Raw genomic sequence first — 12,197 nt, 5'->3', positions numbered from 1 at the left:
AGTAAGTTACATTGGTTACGGTTCTTGTGAGATAATCGAATGAAATACCACGAAGCATCATCTATGATCATTTCGTCACGCCGTTCATTTGATACCAAACAGGAACCAAACAAATCAACTTTTTTCAGTAAAATATAGTCGCAGAAGATTATAATTAATCAAACCGCATTGGAGAACCTACATCAAACAATGAAGTTGGACCATCATTCATAATCTCTCAATAGAGTGCCAAATATAACAATTTATACTGTAACAATAAAAGTGTCATATGAAGGAAGCCGTACCTATAATTTCTGCTACTAAACTTCTCCATCACATAATAAGAATCAAGATGTTATCGGATCTTGGCATTCTGCGACAAAAACATTAGCGATTAATTGCGCAAAAAGAGAGGCTATGTCAGCCAAAATGTTTACAGTATTCCTATCTTAATGGCGGTGGGTTGGTTGGTTGGTTGGTTGGTTGGTTGGCTGGGGGGTGCGTGTGAGAGGAAGCGTTTCAAGTTTAGCGAGAGCAAGGACACCAATTTCATTTTGTTGCACCGATGTTTTTCTTTCAAAATGTAAACACAGTCAATTCTCTCGTTTGTCTAAATTATTAGAGCAATGCTCGCTTCCTCTGCACGATGACGACCACTGAAGAGGGCCACACTGCTGATGGGATGCATGATCACTTACTTCTGTTTGAAACCGTCTATGAATGTCAAGTGAACATCACACGATGTGTGTGAACCAAAAGTGTCACTGTCATTATCATTATTTCCAAGCTCCCTATTCAGAAGTACTTCTTTTAAACGTTTAAGACACACACATGTATGTATATATATATACATACATATGTAGTATATAGATCCTTAAAAAACCACAGTAATTGCACGTGACTTCTTTAAATAAGCGAATACCACAGGAAAATGATAGGCAGATATATATATATATATATATATATATATATATATATATATATATATATATATATATATATATATATATGCTCATTATTTACGTTCCCCCTTTGCCGCCCTTTTGAGGGATTGGTCACAGGCGGGCAGTCTTACGGTTTACAGCAAGCTTGCTAGGGATGAGGTTGCGAGCCCCTGGTTCTCTAATTCCCAACTTACTCAGTTAACTCTTCCCACACTGGGCAATCAGTGGGCAGCCAGGTGGGGGCTGAACCACAGACCAGGCCGTTTCAACTAACAAAACCGAGTGGTAAGACGGAGCACCAGACAAAAGTCAAAGTAGCATTGAAACGACAATGTTCAACCCAGGAAGAAAACCGACACAGAATAGCATTAACCGCTTCTTACACGACACAGGTTCCTCAGTAGCTTGCCAGACGCAAAGGTGTATACTATACTAGTTCCAGTGATTTGGGATACAATTGCTTACGAAGCAAGGCACAGCTAGTGAACATTTATGGGCTGCATAGTAAGAGGAAATAATCTTTAATTGTCACACAACTATCTCGTTATGACGTCAACGGCAATCACGCTTTTATTCCAATGTGGAAAAACATTAATGTACGTGGTGTGAGCATCACACACAAAAAAAAAAAAAAAAAAAAAAAAAAAAAAAAAAAAGGCATGGGGTTGGCCGGCCCATGCCCTTTAAAAGGAAAAACATATCACACAAATAAATAAAAAAAGTTGAATATATATATATATATATATATATATATATATATATATATATAATATATATAAGAGAGAGAGAGAGAGAGAGAGAGAGAGAGAGAGAGAGAGAGAGAGAGAGAGAGCAAAATGTAGAATTTGGCAAAGGCCAAGCGGTGGGACCTGTAAGGTCATTCAGCGCTGAAACGGATACTGACAGTAGAAAGGCTTGAAAGGTGTAGCAGTATGAAAACCTCAAAGCAGTTGAAGCACTTTCAAACAAGTGCACTGCATGAGGTGCACTGATGGCACTAACCCCCTACGAGAGAGAGAGAGAGAGAGAGAAACCTGCCGCTCCTAGACACTCATTCTCACTAATAATATTCTTTTTTTCTCAGAATTCATTGAATATTATTAGCACTTTCACCTGGCAAAAAGAAAGGCAAGAAGTGAGCATAATATCCCCGCTTAAAACTAAAAATAAAAGTTACATAAAGGATCAAGAGTAATTCCGTTTCTCATCAAGACTAAGAGAAGAAAGAGACAAGACTTAAAAAGGAGAAGCAGAGAAAGAAAGTGGCCGTGGTTTACTTATTATATTTTATAATATATGAAACCTCAATTGAAAAGGGAAGCAAATTTTAACCTAAATTCTTCACTTTTTTTTTTAATAATATGGAAATGGTTGACGTTATGGGTACGTGTAATTCGAATTTTTTTTTCTTTTTGTGTGAATTTGAAGTGATTGCTGCACTCGAATTTAGTGAGGCGTGTGTGTGTGTGTGTGTATATATATATATATATTATATATATATATATATAATATATATATGGTACGTTATTTATTTCACTAAGGAGAAAGAGATTAACAACAAAGAGCAAATTCAGCTGGGACTATAAAACGGAGCGGAGCTGATATGAATAATGCGCAAGAACAATATGGAGTAGTAATCCTTTTCATAGGTGATAATAACCGTCCCTCTGAACTCACACGCCTCATCCGACTTATGAACAAGACAATAACCATGACAACCGAAAACTGAAAAGCGTTAACGCTCAGATAATCATGGTTGCTTCCTGGAAAATGAATCTACTCGCTATGTTCAAGAGTTAACATGATTATTATTAAGTTACTAAAAAGACATCTCACTGGATTAAGAATCTCGGTTAATAACACTTCTTTTTTAATCGACCCCGAAAAAGTAAAATCATGAGCAACAACGAAGAATAAAAGCGGCCAGACAAAGTTGTGAGATACTACCTGGGACTAGTATCAAAGCGCCTTCCATGGGTAGAAGAAATGGTAAAGGATGAGGTATATAATGAATGAGTCCCTAATCAAGTTAGTTCTCAACAACAACAAAAAAAACAAGTTTATGCCTGAAATATACAATAATGAAGAACTGATTCGACAAAATTAATCCTGTCCAAAGAATATGCCATCTCTAATACTACCAGCAGCTCTATAGATATCGTAAATACTGCAAAGACAATTCAATAATCACCTTGACATCCCGTTTCATGAGAGCTACAGCTTAAGAGGCTGCTTTTGCCAATACGCCACACCTAATCGCCCCACTTCGACCCAGCGCTACACCTGATAGTGTTTGTGTGCTAATGATAGGGAACAGGAAGGCGGGAATTTCAGGGCGTGTGGGTACACATGGTGGGGAGATATGGGACGGGGCTCTAGAGGGGATCGAGGCATATGCCGCACAGGTCTTGGAAGGCGATAACAGGAGGTAAAGTGGCGCCTTGTGGGTATACAGCGTCTCCTTGTGGGTTCCCGTACCTTCTGATAAGGATTAGTCTACAGGCCCTCTCGCCCACTTTGCACGCTGTTAAACGATTGCTGGGAGGATGGGAAAGAAAGCAAGAACAACAACAACAACCTGAGGGAATTGGGAATCTTTGATCCCGGCGCCCACTCTCATTCCTTCTATGTACTTTATCAGTGACATGGGCAAGCATTGACAGTGGAGATATATATATATATATATATATATATATATATATATATATATATATATATATATTATATATATATATATATATATATATAGTATATATATATATATATATATATATATATATATATAGATATATTATATATATATATATTATATATATATATATATATATATATATATATATATATATATATATATATATATATATATATATATATATATATATATATATATATATATATATATATATATATATATATAACATTCAGGAGGTCCCAAGAAGACCGCAGTCTAAGATGCATGTTTTATTTATGTGAAACGTTTCATATGGTTTCAACATATCATCATATCATCAGTCTGCAATTATCAATAAATTTTTTATATAATGAATGACAAGATAAAATCACAAATTATTACCAAAAAAAATCAGCTAAAATTACAAAATTTAAAACTTTAAAATTAAAACAAAACATGAGTAAATAAGGAAGGCTACCTATTTAAGGAAAGGAAAAGGGCAAAGTGACAACAACAGTTCGTACTTCATGCCCAGACAACACTTAGGCCAGAGGGAGGAGACGAAGAAACATTGGATTTAAACCTGGAGAGAGGTCCTTGCTTTTTTCTACTGTAATTTTGTATTTGGACACATGAGTCCTAATATTAGAAAATGCCAGGTTAGATGTTCTTGACCCTGTCCTATAACTAAGACCTACTAGATGGCTATAATATCGAACCTGCAACAGTCTTCAAGAGGATACAACGTAATTTACAAGTTATCTATTGAAATTTATATACTATGTTGGATCTCATGAATTATTGAAGCTTGTATAACTGAGGAAACCTCCAACTTTCTTAGGATTCATAGAAATGAGGTTTAATTTAAAAAAACATTGTTCGTTTTCAATAATTTGTTTAACTTTGGAACGTAAACTGTCGGAGTGAACAAAGGGAATTGGGGCATACAGTTAATTTTGGAACGTTAAAGTTGAATGTAGGTTTGGAAACAAACTTTGCTAGCATTTTATTGGTAAATTAAAAACTAAATGTCTTCGGAATGAGTTGTTCGTGAAATAATCAAGTAAAAATCCAATTTCAATATGAAAAGAGGCCAAATCTGAGGTACATTTCAAGTGCTCTAGAAACAAGAATGGTGATTGCATTTATTTTAAAAGAATGAAAACATGAACTAAAAAAGTTGCTGCCTAGACCTGTAAAAGTATTTTTCCGGAAAACAGAAGTACTAAAACTGTGGTTATGTCTAATAACCTTAAAATCTAAAAATGCAAGAGTGTTCTCCTTTTCTTGTTCTAAAGTAAACTTTATGTTAGGATGTATGTTATTAACATATTCTAAAAATAATTGACATTGCCAAAACTGCTTGAACAAGGTCAATATATCATTAACATATCTTCTGTAATATGTTGGCTTAAAGCTCTTCGGGCAATTGCTTAAAAATTCCTCCTCTAACTGACCCATAAAAATGTTTGCAAACAACGGGGCTAATGGGGACTCCATAGCAACTCCCCCGACCTGCAGGTAGAGTTGCTTATTAAAGATGAAAGTTGAATCTTGCACAGCAAGTTCTAAAAGGATTCAACGTCTAGGCTAGCCATGAATAGTTCACCATCTTTTAACAGCACTTGCTGTTGTGAATCAAAACCATTTTTAAAGTAAATTGCCATATAGAATATTCGTTTATAAGTTTGACCAGAAACTTTGAGTTAAAAGACATTATGGGTCTCATTGGTATACCATCTTTATGTATTTTAGGGAGTCCATATAATATGCCAAGAGAAGAGCCTGTAACAAATAGTCTATGAAATACCTCCTCATTAATGATCCCATCTTGTTTAAGTTTTCTAAGAAAACGGTTGATTTTGTCCTCTTTTTTTGTAAATGTCAACAAACTTCGGTTTAAGTTCTCAGGATCGCAAGACAACTACTATGCGATTCACAGCCGATGTCCCAGTGTTTTTTCGGAATAAAATTTTATCAACGTACATGACAAAGGTGACACTGTCACAGGATATCTTACATACCTACCTAATTTTTTACTGTATTCTGTATTACGAAAGTTGCATAATTCTGGTAATTATAAAAGTAATACCGACTTCTTGTAGACATTGCCAGCAAACTCAGCGGAATAGCTTTCGAAGGTATAATGACATAACTTATGACGTCATTAACTTGTCTCCTCCTCGTGGATAACTGCCTATCCGTGAAAAAGTTTCCACCTCTGGTAGCAATGAAATGCAATCAATACTCCTTGTTTACACTTTGTAGTAGTGGTAGTAGCAGTAGTAGTAATTTATATAGGATTTATGCCATGAGGTCGAGTGCTGGAATCTTTGAAGAAAAGGGTTTCCACAAGTAATCCGAGAAATTATATAATTAAAAATAAATTAACAAAGTAAAGAAAACTTTGTCATTCGTCGCAACTCCTTTGACATTTTTCCTAATATGACGGTGGCGATCATTGTAATAAATAGGCAATTACATAGAATTAGATTGGATTATACGTAGAATTTAGACTTCAAGCCAAGCACTGGGACAATGACTTATCATAGCCGCCATTCTTGAAGCCTTGAGAAGACATGAATATTCATTCAGAATATCAGAGACAGAACGTCATAGGCTTACGTCACGTATAACTTGGAACCCATACACCAGTGTTCCGGCAGTGGCCTCGGCTGCTCTATTTTACTCTTATGAATATACTTTTTCTAATGAGTAATAATGAATGCTGTCGAAAATTAGGTAGGGATGTAAAGTATACTATGGCTAAGTAATACCTTTGTCAAATGCACAGAAAAAGATTCCGGCAAAACACCGAGAAGGCGGCTCTGACAATGTTAACATCTTCATGGTTATTTTAAACATTATTGGCCTTTCATACATTTTTAGCTATTCCCAGATCATGTAATTGAATTACCAGTTTCTTCTTGTAACCATTTTTCATCACAGTAGCTAAAGACTGAACAGTTCCAGTGCAAAGTGATCAGACCAGACTTACATGTATTAAAAAAAATCAATTGGTTCAGCAACCTTAACACCTTGTGCTGTGAAACTTTCTCACACAGAGGAGGTAGGCATATAGAGACTCGCTGATTCATTTAAAGCATTTCTCCTTGATGAATCTCATTGACAGAATGGTTTACGCATGGAATGTTTATATTCTATGATGAAGCTGTATGATGGATGAGTGGGCTCTCGAACAAAGGTAAATCTTTGTCCCCAGTTCGAATATAAACCTCTCTACATTCGTTGCCTCTTTCTTATTATATTACATTGACCTCTTGCAGCTTTATTTTATTAGCTATTTCCCACCTTGCTGTCTATCCTCTCAAAAAGTATTTTCTGTGTCTTGATCATCAGTAACAGATAGCATTGTTTGGACCGGAGTTCATTTTCAACGCCAATAATAAAGAGCTGTGGTGGTCTCATCAACCAACCAACAATAATTGGACCTGAGAAATATTAGTATAATAATCATATTGATATCTCAGTAGCAGGACGATCTTTTACAACTCGCCCATGAATTCCAGCAGTGGACTGGTTTCTGGGGAAAGGACTCCAGAATTTCTGTCCAGGAGAGGATTGGAGTAAGAATGATTGCTTTCATGTAATGTTCTCAATCCCATCAAGCATGTTTGGCCTACACTTGAGCCACCCTAACTGTGTTGGTGCCATCTTACTGGGCTACAGTAGGGAGGAAGTGGAAATTTAGGAGTCAGCTCACTTGTGTCCTTGGTAGAGGAATGTGCTCTGGGATAGGCATGTGGTGTCTTTGGTTTTCAAATTGTCTTTAGTTTTTTCTCTTTTTTATTTATCTGGAAATAACTCAAATAACTCCTCTGCCCTTGGCACCATTGACAACATCTGCACAAGTAAGGACCTCTGACAATGAAATGACCATGATAATGGCTATTTTTTCAAAAGAATCTATGAGATACCAGGATGATATTTAAATTAGTGGAGGCCACTGGACTGAAAAATGCTATTGTGAAAATTCGTGCAAATTTTACACATCACTGGTCTTCCAGACATTTGGAAGATTTGTAAAAGTAACGAAAATAAATCAAGAGGAATTTCCAAGCAAATAGGAAAGAATTGGATTCACAGATACATCAACAAAAACGAATAAGCATTTAAGGCAAATAAGCAGATACATAATGTTGAAACAGGTAGTTCATATATTACAGGTACCCTCTGTAACAACGCTCCTAAAGGGCTTGAAGTTTACAAACCAGCAACAACTTAATATTCTGTTACTTGGTACTAATTTACACCACAAAGCCACAATATTTTTAAGCCCAGTAGCAGATACTTCATTTTTCAAATACATGCAAAAGAAGGCAGGAAATAATCAACCCAAAGACATCACACGATACGCTTATCTCAACAAGCATTTAAGCCAAGCTGGGATAAATGAAGACACTTTCACTTCTCGTCCTGCCACGGAAAGTGAAGTGTCTCAATTATATCTACCTTGGATAAAGAGGTTTTCAGAGGTCAGTCTATTCAAAAATAGTGTGAAGAACGTGCGAAGATGTAACGCACAGTAACTATTGACAATACGTATTACATAATATGGCATTAGTGCTTTCTCACTGTGCACAATACAAGCTGCAGACCTTTTCAAAAAAAAATTTCTGTCAATGGACCAAACTTGTTTAGTACTGATAATTACAAAATTCACAGATCACGCAAGGAAGACTCTTGAGCTCAACACTTGGAGTTGGCAAAGAAATCCGATAACGGAAATGACAACAGCCTTTTATAATGACAGAAATGATCTCACTACAAGACTGAATTACGTTGTTATATAGAACCCCTTTGCTCTCTTAGCAAAAAAAAAAAAAAAAATTACCAAACAAAATATTAAGCAAAGAGGTAAATACGAATAATAAATGACAATAAAGTTCAACTGGTTCTAAAAGGAAGCCTTCATTCTCTCTCTGTCTCTCTCTCTCTCTCTCTCCACCTGTGCCTCACCACTTAGAGCAACGCTCTGGGTATCTTGGGATCTCAGCAGGACTATTTCCAACTCAGACGCATAAACCAATATGCTTCTGCCAAAACGATTTCCCTCGTGTTATAGTCTTTATAAACAGAGCAGACGACGGCATTGGAATTCCCAAGACCAGGGAAGCCAAAGAAAAGTGAAATTCCCAACAAGAAAACAAAGGGAGAGGCCAAAATCAGACAAGGTAGGATCATACAGTTCTTGTCTGATTAGCTTGTCACTTAGAAAACAATTTAGCTGGAAAATTCGCAAAAAGAGACTACAAGATAATCCGATCGAGTTACTACAACTTCAGATGTTGGTGCACATTTCAATAAATAACCAGTAAAGAAAACGAGACTATTTCTTTAGCGCGTAACAAATCGTCAGGAATACATCCTTTAAAAAAACAAGTTGCCCAAATTCTCTCAACTACCCTGAAGTGTCACTGGGGGAAAGAAAATAAATATTAATAAATAAATCTAGACTACCTGAACCATCACGTGCTTTACTGGACAACGTAAGAAGACGATATAATAAGAATTCACACAACACCGTTCCGAACAGAATGAACAATAGTACTAGCTACACTCGATAAGGCATTTTACAAACAAACACAAACAAACGCATACACGCACATACACACACACACACTATATATATCTATATATATAATATATATATATATATATATATATATATATATATATATAATATATATATATATATATAGATATATATAGTGTGTGTGTGTGTTATAGAAGCCATGAATCATTTGAATGCAGTGCTGACAAAGGCAATAAACAAATATTCTTGGCATGGAGAAATAAATTAAGACTTGATGTCCTTTATTCTTAAGTTGAAACGCGCGACAAAACGATCACAGTTTATGCACAACAAAATATTAACCCTGTGTAATTAAAAGAGGTAAAACAAATTAAAAAACTGCAGTTATGCTGCACATTTTAATTTCTAAAATCAATGTCACCATTGCCGAACACTACTGAGAAGATAAATCATGCCCATCTACAAATTAAATATTTATTACAAATATATTTAAAAAATAAGTATATAAAAAAATAATTTACGAAAATATTTACAAAAAATACAAAGCACGCTATATACACACAAAACTTGAGGAAATCCTTCCTAAAACTATTGTTTACAATATGTGATTGTCAGAAAAGGTGTCGGACCCATAGAGGTCAAAATCTGAAACGAGAAAATGAAATAGGAAATGGCTAATTTTTTTTTATATAGAATAAACTCATATTATCCCAGAACAGAATTATGTAAATAGATCTGCACTAAGATGTAATTTACTGTTATATAAAAAATGTTATTCTCTCCCTCTCTCTGTCTCAAACAATAATTTACGAAAATATTTACAAAAAATACAAAATACGCTATATACACAAAAATTGAGGGAATCCTTCCTAAAACTACTATTTATAATATGTGACTGCCAGAAAAGGTGTCGGACCCATAGGGGTAAAAATAAAAATGAAAAAAAGAGCATGTTTTTTGGCCAAAAAAAATTGTCAAAATTTCACGAATTATTTTGGTACCTAAATTAAATAGGAAAAGGCTAATTGTTTTTATAGAATAAGTGTGTCATAATTTATTGACATAAGTTCATGTAATCTGTCACTAGAAAAGGCAGAGGCCCACCCCATCTCTCCCCCTCTTGTGTGTGTAATAATTTCAAGGTCATCCCCCTTGCGTCCAACTCTCATTACAAAACTTGGCTTCTTGCCATAGAGGGTTGTCAGCAACCTCTTAATTATCATCAAAATCACTTTCTAATTCCATTAGAAGTAAGTTGATGACATCCATCCCCAGAGAATACCGCCTGCTGGCCATTGTTGATGAAAAATGCAAACAAAAAATGCAAAAACTGAGAAATTTGCATTCGAAAGAAATTGGAATAAAGGGCAATATAATTCTTCTCAGCCACAACCAATGGCATGCATAATATACACACCACGTACCTAGACTTTCCAACAATATAAAACTATCCCAGAGTCAACAGTGTTAGACAGGAAATCACTACTTGATAACTTTGCCTTTGTATCCCACACATATTCAAAACAAACTATTACTCAGAAAAGGGGAAAAGACAAAGGCAAGGCAAACGCAAGTTTTGACATGATTGTAGTGTGTGTTCTGCTATCCTCTTGCAGATCGATCACACTCAGATTCGAGATAGACGATGATTTATGGGAAAAAAAACATGTTTTTTTAAACACCCCTCGGGTCGTGCTCGACCCAGCTAACCTATCCCGGGTTAAAACACGCGAGACGCAACAGTATTTGAAAGGGTTACTGCACTGAGATTGAAAAACATTTGTGGAACAATAAGCCAGAAGCTTCAAGCTTTTAAACTATTGTATGTCACGTGAATATACATGTTGTGCAAGCCGGAAAAACTGAAATCTAAATCAACAGTATTTTGTTCAAAAGAGAAAATAGTTTGAAAAAAAAAATTGGCATCGTTTGCATCAGCACTCATTAAGTTGCAGGCGTCTGCATAAATAATCCGGTGGTACATTGAAATGGCTGACAAGAAAGAACGCCACATCTCTCATATCAATAATAATAATAATAACAATGGCATGTTTTAATTCCAACGAAACGCTTTGGTGCAACCAGCAATGCTTCAATACTTTTGGTCTCAATCCACCCAAAGAAACTTTTCATGACAATTTTACGGATCTTCAAAAGGAATGTAGGGTTGCAACATACCCAGTTTGCTTATCTTCTTCACCCCCACGTCTGGCTTGTCTTCCATCCTGTCAAAAATGCACATCAAATGAAGAAAAAGAGATAATGAAGTTTAATAAAAATCTGCTAATTACAGAGGGAATGGTGACGTACTTAAACATTCCTGATATAGTGCAGCAGCTATTATTATTGTAAAAGTAGTTTAACCAGACCACTGACTTGACTTTCAGCTCCCGTAGGGCTGCCCCGAAGGATTAGATAAAAGAAACAGGTCTAGCCTGAGGCCAAGAACGGAACCAAATAGGTTATTCATTATTATACAGAATAAATTAAAACTAAATAAAAAAAACTGCACCAAGGGAAATGGTTTCATACTAGGACACACACGTAATAAATATACTTACATATGTTTCCATACGTAGGTACATACATACTAAAAGTGTATATCAAAATCCAGAATAAGTCAAGTCACATTTTAGGATTTTCTTAAAATTTATTAAACTCTCTACTTTTAATATATACTTTTTATAATTTATCAATTAAATCACCGTTCCTCAAAAGTGTCAAAATCGGAACCACTGAAAATGTGAAAGATTCTGACAAAATTTCTTATATTGGTTTATTTCCAAAAGTTGACAGTCTTTGCTGGTCATACTTTGGACACTCACACAACACATTATGTCTGACAGTTATCAACACCTTGCGCTCAGAGCACTCGGGAGCAGGGTCAAATGGGCTGCTCATCAAGTGTCCCTGTATTAGACGAGTGTGGTCTATACGGAGGTGTGTCAGGATTATTTGTCTCTCTCTTTCTGATATGCTGAACTCTGTTTCTTAACATATTATTTTTTTTAATTCATCATTTCCAGGCTCTTCATTCCATAAATTT

This window comes from Macrobrachium nipponense, chromosome 22 (genome assembly GCF_015104395.2).
Source record: "Macrobrachium nipponense isolate FS-2020 chromosome 22, ASM1510439v2, whole genome shotgun sequence".
In the NCBI taxonomy this organism is placed as follows: Eukaryota; Metazoa; Arthropoda; class Malacostraca; order Decapoda; family Palaemonidae; genus Macrobrachium; species Macrobrachium nipponense.
The sequence above is the reverse complement of the archived record's forward strand: the minus strand, read 5'-3'. Positions refer to the sequence as shown.